Genomic DNA, 19,320 nt, shown 5'->3' with positions numbered 1-19,320 from the left:
AGTTGTCTTCTACCAAGCTGCTTGCCTGTTGTCCTGTAGTCCATCCCAGCCTTGTGCAGGTCTACAGTTTTGTCCTTGATGTCCTTAGACAGTTCTTTGGTCTTGGCTATGGTGGATAGGTTGGAGTGTGATTGATTGAGTGTGTGGACAGGTGTCTTTTATACAGGTAACAAGTTCAAACAGGTGCAATTAATACAGATAAAGAGTGCAGAATAGGGGGGCTTCTTAAAGAAAAACTAACAGGTCTGTGAGAGCCAGAATTCTTGCTGGTTAGTAGCAGATCAAATACTTATTTCATGCAATAATATGCAAATGAATTATTTAAAAATCATACAATGTGATTTTCTGAATTCTTTTTTTTTTTAGATTCTGTCTTTCACAGTTGAAGTGTACCTACGATAAAAATTACAGACCTCTCCATTCTTTGTAGGTGGGAAAATGTGCGAAATCAACAGTGGATTTTCATAATATTGTCTCATGGGAAACACTCTATTATTAAAACAATCTGAATGAGTGTGTCTCACATGGAAGAGAAGAACCTACTTTTCTTTGTAGCTGCTTGGTTTTTGTTCAAGGACTCTATCTGTCTCAGATCTCTCTCCCTTTCCCTCTCTCTCATGCACAGTATCAAATCTGTGCGTGTCGCTTGGGAACCGTGGACCTTTACTTGCTCTGGTCTTGCTGTGTTAAAGGTCACATATGAGACAATCCTATACCCTGGTCTCAGATATCAACACCGGCTGTGTCACACTGCCAAGAAGACGGCGGCTGCCAGGAAATCACTCGTCCCCAGGCTGTCAGTAACAGTCTGCGTCTCTGTCAGCGGTGTAGTGTCTGAGTGAGGGAGGAAGTGAAAGCAAAGCAGAGAGAAAGTAAGCAGGTGCATGAATGTGTTCGTAATATCAATATTCCACTGATCCTCTTCACTCTGCTGTGTCTGCACACCTCTGATTGCCAGGTGTGTTTATACTGTGTCAGTGCATGTGCGTGTGGATTTAGTATGTACGTGTAAGTCTGTGTGTCTCACAGTGACAGATGTCAATGCTGACAGGTCCAATATTGTTTATTTTGGCAATGTGATGTGAGGGATGGGACACTCTTTACTGTGTGTAGGATGGTGTGCTGCATGTGGTGTGTGTGCGTGCTGCATTGTACATCTGAACCAGTGTCACACACTGATCACAGCACTCGGTAATCAGGCATAATCATGTGGTGGGTACGCCTGTGCACGGGTTACTTTGCACTCAAAGTCGACAACGGGTGGCTCTGGGAAAGAAATTCTCAAGAGAAATCAGACTTAATTTCTCTCTGATTTGTCTTGTTTGTGCACACAGTGATGACTTAGTGTTGTGAACCTGTAATAAGTTTCCAAAAATCAAACACCAAGTGTTTCTGTAAGTAAGTTCTATCACCGTCTCTCTTTCCACTTGGGGTTACGACAGCAGATCAGATATGGATCTGTTTGTCAATTTGGCATAGGCTTTACGCCAGATGCAAATCAGTGTTACACGGAGAAGGGGCATTGGGGGAGTTTTGAACTAGAAACCTTCTGCTTTGGAAGCAATTGCACTGACTACGTGGCCCTCATACGCTGGCCCCAGTCAGTGTTTCTGTCAAGTTATCTTACGCAAACTAGGCGATTTGAGATGCTACCCAAGAGGTAGTTTATAGCTGATTAACATCATGAGAACACTTGTTTCCAGGTTCAAGATCACCCCAGGCCATTCTCCATGTAAAATGAAGTTATGGAAGGGCATCTGGTGTAAAACTTGTGCCACATCAGCATGCAGATCCATTTCGGGTGGCAGTGGTGGGCACAGTTCTGATAATCCGATAACCGATATTTATTGAAGATAATGTTTTCATTATCGGATTATCTTTTTAGATAACTTTAAAAACCATTATTGGACTAATTATCTTGCGATAAATTTTTGTCCGATAATTTTTAGACCAATAACGTGGTAAATAAAGCTGAACAGCTACAAATATTAATAAAACTTAAAATCAGTTGAGCACCTACCTGTTAAATGTTTCATAGCTGGTGTGTAGTTCTATCCTCTGCAAAACAGAGGAGAGCTGCTTTAAGAAGAACCGCTCTACCCTCTGCAGGCAAAGGACAATTGGTCCCCCCCCCCCAAAAAAAACCTCATTTCTCTTAACCCCATACTGATATGTGGGCAGTATCACCCAAGTCATCCAGAGGCATACATTTTTAACTTATGGTTCAACGTTTAACCAAACTAATGTCAGACAAGTTATTTAAATTAATGTCATGTCTGAAGTTTTATAAAGTGAAAATATCAGATATATGTTTTAGTTTTAAAGTAATGCGCTATTTTTTTAGGTTTTAGTGTGGATATATGCTGTGCCCAGCAGTGCATTATGGGTAGGATAGGGTAATCTCAGTACGTTCACGACATGAGAAATCCATTTGAAAGACTCTGATTAGGCTCTACAGACAACAGCATTAAACTCTAGTGCCTAAAACTCTCGTGAATATATCCTCTGGGGTTATAGACGTTGTTATTGTGTCTGCGTTTATTAAATTCCATGCATTTTAGTTGGATGAATATGGGTGTGTGTGTGGAGACAATTCACCTCGTTCACAACATGACAGAACCTAACGATGCGCTGTTACGTGCAATAGTGCGTAATAGCGCGCAACAACACGGAACACTATTCTTGACAGTTTTTCAGAAGAACTTTGTGACTGCATGCGTAGTTGGGCTCTATGCCATGGAATGGTGCAGAGAGGAGGAGGAGGAGACGGGCAGAGCCAGATGTGTGACTTCATGTGGGTCTCGTCTCGCCCATTTTCCCAAACATCAGGCACATGCAGCAGGTGGAACACCTGCAGGAGCGCGCTGAAGAGCGCTGAAATTAGACTTTTAGCCGACTTGGTGTTAGCAATCAAACTGAATGCGATGCAGCAGGGTTTAATTGTGCGCATGCTTCTTCCTCTGCCGGACTGGAGGAGGTGCAGAGATGTCTGGCTGCACGTGAGTCTCCTCTCACTCCTCTGGTTGCTCAGACTCGTTCTCCCGCTGATCAGTTACAACAGCAGGTGGAACACCTGCAGGAGCGTCCCGAGGAGCTTCAGCAGGAACTGTGGAACGACATTTGGAGCCGAGTTTAATTGTGCGCACGTGACAGAAAACTGATTCGTCGTGGTGCGCAGTGAAATGTGACACCGCGTTACAAGTCGTGTCAAAACTTGACAGTTTCCGTGTCACTTCGTAATAACGTGTGACAGTTTGGGCTCCAACCATCACAGGAACCACTACAAACGTTGTCACGCTCTATTAAGGATCACTACTCATCAAGACGGATCAACACGCTCAGTTGCGACCTCCACGACGTGATACGAAATGAGGATGGTGTGTGACATTCGTGGAAGATTTTTTGACAGACAAAAACATGCTCCACGAATATCAAGAATATTACGCACCAACACGCACTATTAAGAAACCTATTCAGATGCATTAAGTCACATTAAGAATGTCAGGAATGTGTCACGAATGACAGAAAAATGACATTCGTAACGAGTCTTGGTTATGTGTAAAGGCACCTTTACTGAGATCTCGCAGTGCGGCTACCTCTCAGAGGTTTTGTGGGATTTGAAACGTCAATAGGGCGAATAGCCAACATTTATGTGTCAAGACAATATTGAGTGCACGTTTTACAATATAATAAAACGTGCGCACACCATCATAAAACGTGCGCACATTCTCTCCACATGCAAAACATTTTGCGATGACACTACCAGGACTCCGTAAAAATGCCTGTTTTTACAAATAAAAAAATGGAATATTTCAAAAAAGCACATTTATATGTAAACACCAGCACACGACACACATCACATTAATGTATTGGTTTACATAATGAATGACTGAACCAATCAGTGTTTAGCAGAGGCACATTTTACCCAGAATCCTTTGTGATCTGTCTGTTTGTTACAAAACCTCAGAATTAGTGCATTATTCAACATTAAAAGATATATGTTATATTTTAACTTTGTACAAATGACAGAATTGACATTAATGGAGTTATTCTATCGGTATTAATGTTATTTATAAATCAAAACCATAAGGCAGCATGGCTTTATTTTCCAAGACCTCCGCCTGACCGGAGCGTTGTGATTGGTAGAGAGCTGATCTTTATGGCTGCTCTCAGCTTGCGTCTGTGCTGGAAGCCATGTAATAAACAAGAGCTTCCAGCAGGGGGCAAGATGTTCAAAGATGGAAGCATGGGCTCATTGTTTGGGTTTGTTGTCATGTTTGATGCTACCAGAAGCGATCATGGTGTTAAAACTCAAATTCAGTTTATTAGTAGTTGCAAATGTACCAGAGACAATACTGGAATTTATTGGTTATCTGTAACTTCCAATGCATTTTTGGGTGGTTTATCATTTTATCTTTATCAAAGATAACTTTTCAGTTATGTGATTATCTGTTATCGAAGTTAATTTTTTGGTTATCTGTGCCCACTACTGTCAGGTGCCAACCCCAAGTGAAAAAAAAAAAAAAACTAAGAAGTTGAAGAGACTTAGAGTGTAAATTTGTTTTCTGGGTTAATATTTTGTGTTTTCAATGTATTTTGTGAGAATTAAAAATCCTCTCGTTTTAGCTCATCAGTTTTTCACTTGTGGAACTTGGCTTATGTTTTTCCCAGTGGCCAACATTGGTACTACCACAAAAAACATTATTTATTTATTGTTCCCTAAAATGAGTGTTCAGTGTTTTGCACTGTTGCGGCATGGTTCTTGGTGTGTCTTCCTATGTCTGATTGTGTCGTGTTCGGTTTCATCCAGTGATACAGTTTCATATCGCTGTTAAAGGCAACAATTCATCCTACTCTCGAAGGGAGACAACGCCAACAAGCCCAACTTGATCCTGATCCCAAATGGCCTCTGGAATGTCCTTGCCACAAACTTATAGGTTGGAAAATAGTTTTTACTTTTTTGGAAAGCATATATTGATGTAAATTCTCCACATACATGTTGTGATTACAAATCAATTTCCGATGATGGACACATTCCTCATCGGCATCAGAACATGGACAAGAGCACCACCGAAGGGGCTGGACGCTAAGATAAATGGCTAACTGTGTAGCAGCCATTCACTTGAAAAAGATTCTTTGCAGTTAAGGTAACAAGCATTGCATTTTTACCTCTTCTGTGCTGCAAAACGGCTGGGACTAAGCTTTACTAAATTATAAATCATTTTTTTAATGATATGAGATAGAAACTTACCTTTTTTTTTGCTGAAAAGTTAACTCCGCGGACTTTCGATCCACTGTCAGCCATCTTTGTACTCCTCATAGAAGCTGTGTGATGACGTGCGCAATGTGAGTGTCCAATCGGAATTGGTTCACCGTCACATGGTTTTCCAAAATGCAATCGTAGGGCAGATTTACCTCATGTGATAAACCAAAAATTGTTTTCAGGAGTGATATCTTACTAGTTTGCACGTTTGAATAGCCCCCTAACTCCTCCAATGCGCCCTGTGCCATTACGCACAGCAAAAGTGAGAGCAGACGGAGAGCCTCGCATGACAATCTCACATGCTCAAACAAAGAGTGTGTAACTATCAGGATTGCTCCACTAGTTTGCATTTGAATGTTACTAGATTACTCTGTGGCTCTCTCCCTCTGGCGTAAAGCACTGTTTACCATATCAATGGAATGAGAGAGAGGGACCGCTCCTCAGACTGTAGCATAAACGCATAGACCATTTTGTATATATTGTTCAAAATGTGCATTTGTGTTTATTGTTTGAACCTTTTTGTTGTCCAGACTTTCACACAAGACCTCAAATTACCTTTATAAAGTGACAAAACAGTTGTTTATTATAGTTTGCTGTGTGTTTTGAATAAATGTGTGTGGAAAATGATTTTTCGCTTTATTTTTTCCTTTCTTATTTTTGATTGTAAACCTTTATTACACTTATAAAACACAACAAAAGCATATATATTATCAAAGAACAGGTTGTCCTGACAAAAGAGACATAAAACTTGATTGTGGGATGCAGGGAGAGCTGTCAGCAGCAATAATAAAACATTTATGCCAGGTGAATGAACTGTCCAAAAAATGCCCTCGGACCCCAGAGGGTTAACTTTCACTTTTGATACTCTATGTGCTTCTTACCCTGTGTGCTGCTATACAACACTGCCAGAACCTCTATTTCCCTGAGGGAGTCTTCCCAAGTGATCAATAAAAGTTCTGTCTCATCTAATCTAATCTAATCTATGATGGTGTTTGCATGATACATCAGTACAGCACTGATTAAAATTATTTTTTGTCTTGAGTGAAAAGAATGAACTCAAATCCATCTAAAACTACTGTGGAGTCCGGGTTGAAAAATTCTGGAGTTCTCACATTTAAGAGAATTATGACATTTTGAGGCAATTTAACATCAAACCCCAACCATATTTTAATGCAAAAGCTCAATAAAATGAGATTTTACACCGTAGCAGTCCTTCAGTTTCAGTGTGTGTTTACAACAGAAGTAATATTTTTTAAAAGCGTCCAACAGTTTTCTTCCTGTTAGCATAATTATTCAGACTCAAAATGCATTACTGCATTTCACACACCTACCATGGCATTTTACAGTGCATCCAGAAAGTGTTCACACAGCGCTTCACTTTTTCCACATTTTGTTACATTTTTATTTTATTTTAAATAAATTTGTAAAAAATAAAAAAATTAAATGTCATTATGGGGTGTTGTGAGTAGAATTTTGAGGGAAAGAAATTGACTCCATTTTGGAAAAGGCTCTAAAATAACATTTATTTTCAGATGCACTGTAATTTTGGTCAGGTTGTTAGAATGTACGTACATAGCCGGCGCCACGAGGGGGCGTTTGGGGCGACGCCCCCTCACGTCATCAACCTCACCCCCTCGGATGTTAGAGTTATCGAAAAAATAAAAAAGAAAGAAAAAGAAATACTGGAAAATATAGCAAAATATTAGTTATTCAATAATATCACGTATTTAACAAACAAACCAAATTAATTAACTAAAGTAATTAATTTTAAAACAAATGGATATGGCGTGTGTCTGTGTTCAAGGGATTTGATAGGTTGAGGGTTGCGCTTGTCAGTGCGGCAGAGGGCGGTGCGTTTCCAACGCTTCGTGACGTCAGACGCGTCGCCTCGGAAGCGGCAAGGGGGCAGAGATTGCTACGTCACACTCTGGCTGTTTCCACAATCTGAAAAAAGTTCAGCGATCGCCTGAACCACAAAAAACCTTTAAAAAACAGCAGTCGAACGATTCTCCCATCACCCTGCTCGGAGAAGCTTTTTTCAGCTACTTTTTGGAGTGACACCGACTGAGGGAGGACTGTCGACTTGGTGGGATATCGATCGAACCGCAACAGCGGGCCGACCCGCGCGGAGAAACCGGCCTTCAGGCATCATCACTGGGCAGAGCGAGGCAGGCAGCTGGGGTGATGGAGCAAACCCACTCAGTCCGAAATCTCCCACTTTTTGGATATATGCGAAGTCCCAGTTTTCCCAACGGAGTTTAGATCTGCAGCTTTACTGAGGTGAGAATAATGTAAAAATAAAATGTGACGTTTACTGAACTGTGAAGGTTTAATGATCGGCTAACGTTAGCATAGCCTTTTAGCACAGTTGGTTCAGTCTCTAAATGGTTCAGTCTTTTTTATTTTTACCAAATAAAGCTACAGCTTTTTTCAGACACCACAAAAGCTCAACTTTAAATAACTTATTTTTTCTGGCGTTTTTTCCATCGTTTTTTGCCGTTCACCCCCCCCCCCCCCCCCCCCCCCTTTTATGTATAAACTGTTTAGTGTGTCTTTATATTTACAGAAATATTTTATTTGTGCCAGTCAGGAACATTTGCTGTGCAGACAACCAAACTTCCATTGATGAGCTGAACACCATGAAGTCCAGTCGAAAGAAAACATCTCTGCTTTTCAGCAACACCACCAGAGTTCAAAGCTGCAGAAGAGACCTTCATCTGGTCCCGAGAATCCAGCAGAACATCACCTGCTTCTAAATAAAAGGCTCTTTGAACAGCAACTATTTTATTATTTTTTAAAAAGCTGTTTCATTTTATATTTTAACAATAAATGAACGGATCATTAAAAATGTCCACAAAATCAAGGTCAAAAGACATTTGCACAAGTAGAAGCTCTCCACTTATTGTGCTCAAATTCATATTTTAGAAATGACTCTGTCCTGATAACAACATTAAAGGCAATTACATATTTTTGACGAAATTACAAGTTTAAATGACTATAAAAAAATTCATCATGAGGTTTATGTCACAGAAATCCTACTTTACAATCACACTGCAGTCATTGTTAAATTATTTCCTTTTGCATTTATAATAAACATTTGTATTTATTTAGTGTTTGTTTTTCTGGTTGAAATGAGATATAAATAATCTACCAGACTTAAAAAATATACAAGTTTCCATGTTATTTTATTTGTCTAAAAATAAATGTCTGAGGTTCCTTATGTTAAACAAGAAATTATCTAATCTGAAATAACAGGTGGTTTTAATTTACAGATGAAAGGTTTGTAAAGAACCATTTATTGATTTATTTAGCTATTTTAATTACAAGTGTTCTAAACTTTTTTAACAGTAATCAGAAATTTTGAGGTAACAAACAACAACAAAAAAACATTTCCAATGATTTTTCTTCAGAAAACTGCTCTCTAAATGAGCAGTCCTGTCACACATTGTTTTGTACAGATCAGTTTTTTTCTGCACCAGTCGGATTGGTCCAATCCATTTTGTACAGATCAGTGGTTTCTGCCACGAGTCTTCCGTGTTTTGGTCTGACACGTCGTTCCTATTGGACAACACGAAGGTACGTCACAGCTCAGTGTCGAAAGTTGGCGCACCTCATCTCGACAGAACACCGGCTCTGTGTGGTATGCAGGAGATCATTTGACCGAGGGTCTATACGTTCAAATAATAACTTAAAAAATACTGTCATCACTCTTCACTCTTACTCAGTCAGTCTCTTACAACGGTGTAGCCTAAATACACGAGCTTTCCAGGAGCGCACCCAATTCATTACGCTGGCTCAGAGGCACGTCTCCTCCAGTGCGCACTTTTTTTGGGGGGGTGGGGGGAGCGACCCTGCGCCCTTTGATAAACTCATCGCCCCCTTAATATTTTTTTTCTGGCACCGGGTCTGTGTACGTACTTCATATTACCTGATGATCCCATGCTTTTTGTGTTTTGGACTTTCTGATAGTACTAAGAAATGTAAGGTGAGCAGCAGAAGATGTTCTTCACCTAGAGTAAAACAAGCAGATGCTGCCTCATTGGTGGTTACATAAATAACCTGGTTCCAGCACTCTACATCACATTTTTTCTTCATCAGAGTTTTTAGAGTATATTTTCATTTTTATGTCTGCTATTTCCACTCAGGATTTTTTGTTTATGTTCAATTTGAATATGATCATTAAACAGGTTGATGGGAATGTATGTGCTCAGGCAGTCTATATACAGCTGCGTACAAATCCTCCAAACTGCCTCTGGTCTGCATTAGTGCTACAAATAAATTCTTGATAGCCGGATAACAGACTGCTCTCGGATTCAATCATTTAAGCGTTCATCCGCTGTTGTTTTTTATGTCGCCCTGTCTGTGTGATAGCCCCCTACAGCTAGTTACAGCTGTTTGATTGTAAAACCACTGAAGGGATAAATGCAACACTGTCATTTGCCGACACCACAGGGGATTCCTCTCAGTGTGTAGTGCTTAGTTTTTGTACACACATGCATATAATAACACTTTGAAAAAAAAAAGATATGGAGCTTATGGAGGTATGGAACATTTGGTGTCAACCACAACAAGGCTTTGGAAATGAAAGAAAGTGACCTACAAGCTCATTTCAAACTATGTATTACTTCAAATCCACACAAATGTTGAGAATCAGAGAGAGAAGGAGGAAGTGTCTGCTGCAGCTGAAGTCATATAAAATCCTGTAGTCAGGGTTGTGTGGACTTGGGACAGTGTAGTTTTTGATTTAGAATGTAACTTCTGTAAACAAATCAAGATTTACTTCCCTGATGTAGTAAATTTGTGTGCTCTCTCTCTCTCTCTCTCTCTCTCTCTCACTCACATACCTCATTCACTGTGTACTTCATTCAAACATCTACTTCACTCTGTTTTTGTTTCACTGGTAAATTTATACAAATCCTCCCTGCAGGGTTGTGTGGATAGGATTATTAAACAGTCATGAAAATAACTGTTTACTTCTCTGATTTAACACATTTTTATGTGGTAATGACCTGGTTCTCTCATTAACAACCACACCTCTTACTAATCCATCAATTCAGCATCCACTAAGCATTCACCAAGTGGCACAGGACACACATCTATGGGATATTACACAGTAGGCGTGAGCAATATGAAATTAATATCACCATATTTTTCACTTTTGGAGGGTTTTGTCATTATCATAGTATTACTGCTTTTACACTGTCAGATACCTTTAATAATGATCTTATTTGAACAAATGTTTAACCTGGCCTAATTTAATTTCTTTTAAAATCTATTTAAAACTTCATGAATCAAAGATTTTTACACAGTGTAATATTTTTAGAAGGTCAATGGCTGTGTTTAATTCACGAGTGTTAATGTTGTGTGGGCCGCCAGAAGAGGAGGTACTGCTGGCCCACCACCAGAGGGCGCCCTGCCTGAAGTGCGGGCTTCAGGCACGAGAGGGCGCTGCCGCCACGGACACAGCCGGGGTTGACAGCTGTCACTCATCAACTCATGACAGCTGTCACCCATCTCCACTTCATCAATCCACTCCATAAAAGCCGGATGTCATCTCCACCTCGCTGCCGAGATATCATCTACCTGTGAAGGTAATTGTCTCTGCTGACTTAAACATTGAGTAATAATCTGAACTTCTTTGCAGCTGTATTCCTGTGGCGTTTCCTTATCTGTGGGATTGGCGTAAAATGTGATCAGCGACGGCTTCGCTTCACACTCCAGCCAGATAAGTGATTTAACAGGAGCTGCACGAGTGTGTGATTAGAGGTGGAGGTGACTTTCCACCTTCTGACTGTTTTTGTTACTGGGTGTGCACACACCCACATCTCACTGTTTGTGCTCCTCGCCAGCAGTACCAGACCCGACAGTTGGGGACGGTGATCACCTGGGAATTCGGAACTTGGCGGCTCCAGTATTCACCAGGTTCTGTGGCAGTGGAAATCGTGTGGTTCTGGCTCTTCTCAGGACAGACATCTTCTATCCTCGAGCCTGCCCACACGTCACCTTTGTGTATTGACTGCTATCAGATTCTGGGATTGTCTGTATAATCGTTGTGCACATTCACAATATTAAATTGTTACCTTTTGGCTCATCTTTGACCGTTCATTTGCGCCCCCTGTTGTGGGTCCGTGTCACTACACTTTCCCCAACAGTTAAGGCTCAAATGAAAAAAAGAAATTGCCTGGTTCACACAAACCAGTTACAGTTTAACTCTTACTGTTCTGTATTCATTTGAAAAAGACTTCATAGCATGTGATATGAAAGTGTTTAACAGTTGTGTTAACTCACCAGAACAGAAAAAAAAAAAAAAGATTAATGGCTGTACAGACCACCCCCATCTCCAGCTTTGATCACACCAGCACCAAAATGATTACTGATCTCCAAATTAGTAGATCTGGCATTTTTCAGGGCATAATAAAAAACAACAACAAAAAGGTCTGGCTTGGATGGAGTTCTGTGCTGCTATCAGGGAAAAGCTAATTGATCATGATGTTTGACGGCATTGTGCATTCCATATCATAGTGCCCTATCACATCGATGTGGAGCGTCAGTGTTCATCAGATTTAATTGAGTTTGTCATTATATGACCTTTTGATTTGGTGAGTTGAAACATGATGGCTTTTATTGTTTTTAACTTATCACGTTAACATCCAAAGGGAATGGGCATGTCTGTCTTTCTGTCTCCTCTGTTTATTTTGAAAGGTACTTGTGTAAAATTTCCCAAAATCTCGTAAAAACATGTCTCATTCATTTGTATTCTGGAATCCCCATGTTGTGGATTTAATGGGCTGAAGAAAAGCTTTCACATAATAGTGGGCACATCGTTGCATTGTTTTTACTATTAACCTTCTGGGGCCGACGCCATAGTATATGATGGCTAAGACCAAGCTTTACTAAATTCTAAATAACGATATGAGATAGAAACTTACTTTTTTTGCTGAAAAGTTAACTCCACGGACTTTCGAGCCAGCCAGTGGCCATCTTTGTACTCCTCATAGAAGCTGTGTGATGACGTGTGCAATGTGAGTCTCCAATTGGAATTGATTCACCATCACATGGTTTTCCAAAATCCAATCGTAGGGCAGATTTACCTCATGTGAAAAGCCAAAGATCGTTTTCAGGAGTGATATGTTACTAGTTGGCCCGTTTGAATAGCCCCCTGGGTGCTCCAATGAGTACACTCCAATGCGCCCTGCGCCATTATGCACAGCGATCAGTGAAAGCAGACAGAGCAGACGGAGAGCCTCTGATTACAATCTCACGTGCTCAAACAAAGAGTGTGTAACTGTCAGGATTGCTCCACTAGTTTGCATGTGAATGTTACTGGATAACTCTGTTGCTTTCTCGGTGTAAAGCACCGTGTACCATATCAATGGAGCAAGGGGGAGGGCCGCTCCTCAGACTGTAAGCAGCCAAAGTGGGCCAAAGTGTGAATGAAAGCTGCTTTAGGAGTAGCACAAAACACAGTAGAAGTAGAGGTTTGTGATGTAACCTTTGTGTAATAGCAGACAGAAATTTCTTTGAGATGAAGACAAAAAAATGCATAGACCATTTTGTATATATTGTTCAATATGTGCATTTGTGTTTATTGTTTGGACCTTTTTGTTGTACAGTCTTTCACACACGACCTAATATTACCTTTATAAAGTGTCAAAACAGTTGTTTATTATAGTTTGCTGTGTGTTTTGAATAAATGTGTGTGGAAAATTATTCCCGCTTTACTTTTTCCTTTCTTATTTCTGATTGTAAATCTTTATTACACTTATAAAACACAACAAAAGCATATATATTATGAAAGCACAGGTTGTCCTGAAAAAGAGACATAAAACTTGATTGTGGGATGCAGGGAGAGCTGTTAACAGCAATAATAAAACATTTATGCCAGGCGAGTGAACTGTCCAAAAAATGCCCTCGGACCCCAGAGGGTTAACTATCACTGATTAGCCATTCTCTATAATTCTCCACAGTCTTTCCCATTGTGTTTCCTTTTATCTGTCTTTTTCTTTTTTCCCCTGCACTTCTGTAATGCACATCTGCATGCAAAAGATAATTTTCACAGGTTTTTGACCTGGCTTAAACAAGCCATTATCGTCCACCTCCCAGTCAACAGCTTATACGACAGGCTAAAAATGAAGTGTTTGAAGTCTGCCTCAAAATGTGGGGCTGTTTGACACTGAGCCTTTGATGAAACATCACTGTGACCTATGCCAAAAGCTCTGAAATAACGAGTTGCAATTACCACACATATGCATTGCAATATTAAAATCTGACGTGAGCGCAGCACTGAGTTTTCCACTGAGCTGTGCTATCTACAAGCAAGGCCAAATGATTAAAGTGCTGTGAAAATTAATCCATGCAAATTTTATTAAAATGATGTGAAAACAAGCATTTTATAAAGGGGGCCTGGATAGCAAACATGATAATAATGAGTAACACAAATGCTTTTTCAATGAAAAATGTTGCCTATGATGTTGGAGGATTATAGGTTTATTTGTTCAACCACTTAACAGATACGGGGTGATGATACAGTCACCGATCATACTCCTGTTCTTAAAGTATTCACGTACCTCGCATCTGTTTATCCAGCAAGGAATTTTATTACTGTTGAATTCCTTTTGATTTATTTGGTTTTCATTGTCAAGAACACTTCTTTGTAACTTTGCATAATATTTGGATATGCTCGTGTCTTTGCCAGGTTAAGCATATATATGAGTGACGTGTCAAATATCTAAACCTCCATTGAGTGGAAGCTGTCATGGGCATAGACCAGGGAGGGTGAGTACATCAGTGCATGTGAGACAGCAAGCGCGAAGCAGAGAGAGAAGATTTTAGACAAAACAAAAGCACACCCCATAAAAATTGTAATAAATCTTACAAAGGACTTAAGCTTCAGTATGTGTATGAGCATTCCACAAAGTTTCAGTTTTCTTGGTCGCTTTACATAAAAGTCACATCCTTTCCAAATTATGCTCTAAATGGTATGATTTGTTGGCAAAGTAGAACTCCAGGCAAAATGTCTTGTCCTTGGTTGACCAAGTTGGGGAAGATGGGAGCAGTTGTCTTCCCCAACATGTATTGGTCAACCTAATTTGGAAAGGATGTGACTTTTATGTAAAGCGACCAAGATAATTGAAACTGAGGAATGATCGTACACAGACTGAAGTTTAAGTCCAGCAAATTTCAAGAAATTTCAAGAAATTTGCTGAACTTTACAATTTTTTTATAGGTTCTGATTTTTTTTTCCTTGGGACACCCTTCTTGGTGGCTTCCCTCACTAGTCTCCTTCCAGCATGGGTACTTAGTATTTGAGAACTGCCTACACACAGATTTACCATATGAATGGATGAATGAATGAATGTTTATTCAGCACACACATGAACAAAATACCAACATAAACTCTTACTAACATTACAAATCAAAAAACAAAAGAAAATACAACAGTAAATCAAACAATTTCCCAAATTGGGTGTGGCCAAAAGGGCATGGGCTGAAGCAAAAGCTTATAAACGCCCACCCCGTACACCAGTTACTATACACAGTTAAATGCACTCAAAACGAGATAACAATAAGAAAATAACAGAACAGAACAATCAAATATATGATGTGAAGTAAACAAAAAAGAAAAGAGAACCACAGAAACAATTAGCTTAACAAAACATACTATTGTGAGAAATTGCATTATTTTTATAGAGCCTTTTAACACCTAACAATGAGCCACATGATTTAATACTATCAGCACAATTATTCCATATTCTAACACCTTTTACAGAAATACAGTGACTTTTAACAGTACAACCCCTGGCAAAAATTATGGAATCACCGGCCTCGGAGGATGTTCATTCAGTTGTTTAATTTTGTAGAAAAAAAGCAGATCACAGACATGACACAAAACTAAAGTCATTTCAATGGCAACTTTCTGGCTTTAGAAACACTATAAGAAATCAAGAAAAAAAAGATTGTGGCAGTCAGTAACTGTTACTTTTTTAGACCAAGCAGAGGAAAAAAATATGGAATCACTCAATTCTGAGGAAAAAATTATGGAATCACCCTGTAAATTTTCATCCCCAAAACTAACACCTGCATCATATCAGATCTGCTCATTAGTCTGCATCTAAAAAGGATGAACACACCTTGGAGAGCTGTTAGCACCAAGTGGACTGACATGAAATCATGGCTCCAACACGAGAGATGTCAATTGAAACAAAGGAGAGGATTATCAAACTCTTAAAAGAGAGTAAATCATCACGCAGTGTTGCAAAAGATGTTGGTTGTTCACAGTCAGCTGTGTCTAAACTCTGGACCAAATACAAACAACATGGGAAGGTTGTTAAAGGCAAACATACTGGTAGACCAAGGAAGACATCAAAGCGTCAAGACAGAAAACTTAAAGCAATATGTCTCAAAAATCGAAAAATGTACAACAAAACAAATGAATGAATGGGAGGAAACTGGAGTCAACATCTGTGACCGAACTGTAAGAAACCGCCTAAAGGAAATGGGATTTACATACAGAAAAGCTAAATGAAAGGCATCATTAACACCTAAACAGAAAAAAACAAGGTTACAATGGGCTAAGGAAAAGCAATTGTGGACTGTGGATGACTGGATGAAAGTCATATTCAGTGATGAATCTCGAATCTGCATTAGGCAAGGTGATGATGCTGGAACTTTTGTTTGGTGCCTTTCCAATGAGATTTATAAAGATGACTGCCTGAAGAGAACATGTAAATTTCCACAGTCATTGATGATATGGGGCTGCATGTCAGGTAAAGGCACTGGGGAGATGGCTGTCATTACATCATCAATAAATGCACAAGTTTATGTTGATATTTTGGACAATTGAAAGGATGTTTGGGGATGATTAAATCATTTTTTAAGATGATAATGCATCTTGCCATAGAGCAAAAACTGCAAAAACATTCCTTGCAAAAAGACACATAGGGTCAATGTCATGGCATAGGGTCAGTGTCAACGAGTAGATCTGATTTGATGCAGGTGTTAATTTGGGGGATGAAAATTTACAGGGTGATTCCATAATTTTTTCCTCAGAATTGAGTGATTCCATATTTTTTTCCTCTGCTTGGTCTAAAAAGTAACCGTTACTGACTGCCACAATCTTTTTTTCTTGATTTCTTATAGTGTTTCTTAAAGCCAGAAAGTTGCCATTTGAAATGACTTTAGTTTTGTGTCATGTCTGTGATCTGTTTTTTTTCTGCAAAATTAAACAACTGAATGAAGATCCTCTGAGGCCGGTGATTCCATAATTTTTGCCAGGGGTTGTAGTTCGAATCTTTCTTCTTTCAAATCTCAATGTTCCTCACAAATGATAACTGGACTCCTTCATTTTAAACAACTCCTGAACATGTAGAGGCAAAAGATTATTTTTAACTTTGTACATGATCTGTATCGTAAAATAATCAACCAAAGCTTGAAATTTCAAAATACCCAGACAAGCAAACAATTGGTTTGTTGGTTCGTAATAAGTTTGTTTACATGTACAGTGAGGAAAATAAGTATTTGAACACCCTGTGATTTTGCAAGTTCTCCCACGTAGAAATCATGGAGGGGTCTGAAATTTTCATCTTAGGTGCATGTCCACTGTGAGAGACATAATCTAAAAAAACAAATCCGGAAATCACAATGTATGATTTTTAATAATTTATTTGTATGTTACTGCTGCAAATAAGTATTTGAACACCTGTGGAAAATCAATGTTAATGTTTGGTACAGTAGCTTTTGTTTGCATTTACAGAGGTCAGATGTTTCCTGTAGTTCTTGACCAAGTTTGCACACACTGGTGGTTGGCTCTCACTGCGGTATTGTATCACTTCCTGTTCCGGAGCACAGCGAAATGTGAAGTTAGCGACACCAGCAACCATAGTCAATTGTCTTCCGGGGGCCAGAGCAGGCGACATTGAAGGAAATTTGAAACTGCTGGCTAAGGCTAAGTGTAAATTTGGTAAGATTGTAATTCATGTCGGCAGTAATGACACCCGGTTACGCCAATCGGAGGTCACTAAAATGAACATTAAATCGGTGTGTAAACTGAGACGGCATCCATCCCACTTTGGATGGAGCAGCTCTCATTTCTAGAAATCTGGTCAATTTTCTTAAATCCTCCAAACCGTGACTATCCAGGGTTGGGACCAGGAAGCAGAGTTGTAGTCTTACACACCTCTCTGCAGCTTCTCTCCCCCTGCCATCCCCTCATTACCCCATCCCTGTAGAGATGGTGCCTGCTCCCAGACCACCAATAACCAGTAAAAATCTATTTAAGCATAAAAATTCAAAAAGAAAAAAATAATATAGCACCTTCAACTGCACCACAGACTAAAACAGTTAAATGTGGTCTATTAAACATTAGGTCTCTCTCTTCTAAGTCCCTGTTGGTAAATGATATAATAATTGATCAACATATTGATTTATTCTGCCTTACAGAAACCTGGTTACAGCAGGATGAATATGTTAGTTTAAATGAGTCAACACCCCCGAGTCACACTAACTGTCAGAATGCTCGTAGCATGGGCCGGGGCGGAGGATTAGCAGCAATCTTCCATTCCAGCTTATTAATTAATCAAAAACCCAGACAGAGCTTTAATTCATTTGAAAGCTTGACTCTTAGTCTTGTCCATCCAAATTGGAAGTCCCAAAAACCAGTTTTATTTGTTATTATCTATCGTCCACCTGGTCGTTACTGTGAGTTTCTCTGTGAATTTTCAGACCTTTTGTCTGACTTAGTGCTTAGCTCAGATAAGATAATTATAGTGGGCGATTTTAACATCCACACAGATGCTGAGAATGACAGCCTCAACACTGCATTTAATCTATTATTAGACTCTATTGTCTTTGCTCAAAATGTAAATGAGTCCACCCACCACTTTAATCATATCTTAGATCTTGTTCTGACTTATGGTATGGAAATAGAAGACTTAACAGTATTCCCTGAAAACTCCCTTCTGTCTGATCATTTCTTAATAACATTTACATTTACTCTGATGGACTACCCAGCAGTGGGGAATAAGTTTCATTACACTAGAAGTCTTTCAGAAAGTGCTGTAACTAGGTTTAAGGATATGATTCCTTCTTTATGTTCTCTAATGCCATATACCAACACAGTGCAGAGTAGCTACCTAAACTCTGTAAGTGAGATAGAGCATCTCGTCAATAGTTTTACATCCTCATTGAAGAAAACTTTGGATGCTGTAGCTCCTCTAAAAAAGAGAGCTTTAAATCAGAAGTGCCTGACTCCGTGATATAACTCACAAACTCGTAGCTTAAAGCAGATAACCCGTAAGTTTGAGAGGAAATGGCGTCTCACTAATTTAGAAGATCTTCACTTAGCCTGGAAAAAGAGTCTGTTGCTCTATAAAAAAGCCCTCCGTAAAGCTAGGACATCTTTCTACTCATCACTAATTGAAGAAAATAAGAACAACCCCAGGTTTCTTTTCAGCACTGTAGCCAGGCTGACAAAGAGTCAGAGCTCTATTGAGCTGAGTATTCCATTAACTTTAACTAGTAATGACTTCATGACTTTCTTTGCTAACAAAATTTTAACTATTAGAGAAAAAATTACTCATAACCATCCCAAAGACGTATCGTTATCTTTGGCTGCTTTCAGTGATGCCGGTATTTGGTTAGACTCTTTCTCTCCGATTGTTCTGTCTGAGTTATTTTCATTAGTTACTTCATCCAAACCATCAACATGTTTATTAGACCCCATTCCTACCAGGCTGCTCAAGGAAGCCCTACCATTATTTAATGCTTCGATCTTAAATATGATCAATCTGTCTTTGTTAGTTGGCTATGTACCACAGGCTTTTAAGGTGGCAGTAATTAAACCATTACTTAAAAAGCCATCACTTGACCCAGCTATCTTAGCTAATTATAGGCCAATCTCCAACCTTCCTTTTCTCTCAAAAATTCTTGAAAGGGTAGTTGTAAAACAGCTAACTGATCATCTGCAGAGGAATGGTCTATTTGAAGAGTTTCAGTCAGGTTTTAGAATTCATCATAGTACAGAAACAGCATTAGTGAAGGTTACAAATGATCTTCTTATG

General features: G+C 39.3%; 1 protein-coding gene across 1 annotated transcript in view; it reads left to right on the top strand.

The window, feature by feature from the left end:
* The window catches only part of LOC117512412 (chemokine-like protein TAFA-2), a 340,328-nt gene that overhangs the window by 78,248 nt on the left and 242,760 nt on the right, over positions 1-19,320 (top strand). The gene's annotated exons all lie outside the window — the stretch shown is intronic.

Source organism: Thalassophryne amazonica, chromosome 6 (genome assembly GCF_902500255.1).
Source record: "Thalassophryne amazonica chromosome 6, fThaAma1.1, whole genome shotgun sequence".
In the NCBI taxonomy this organism is placed as follows: Eukaryota; Metazoa; Chordata; class Actinopteri; order Batrachoidiformes; family Batrachoididae; genus Thalassophryne; species Thalassophryne amazonica.
Note: the sequence above shows the minus strand (reverse complement) of the source record. Positions and strands in the feature narration are given on the sequence as shown.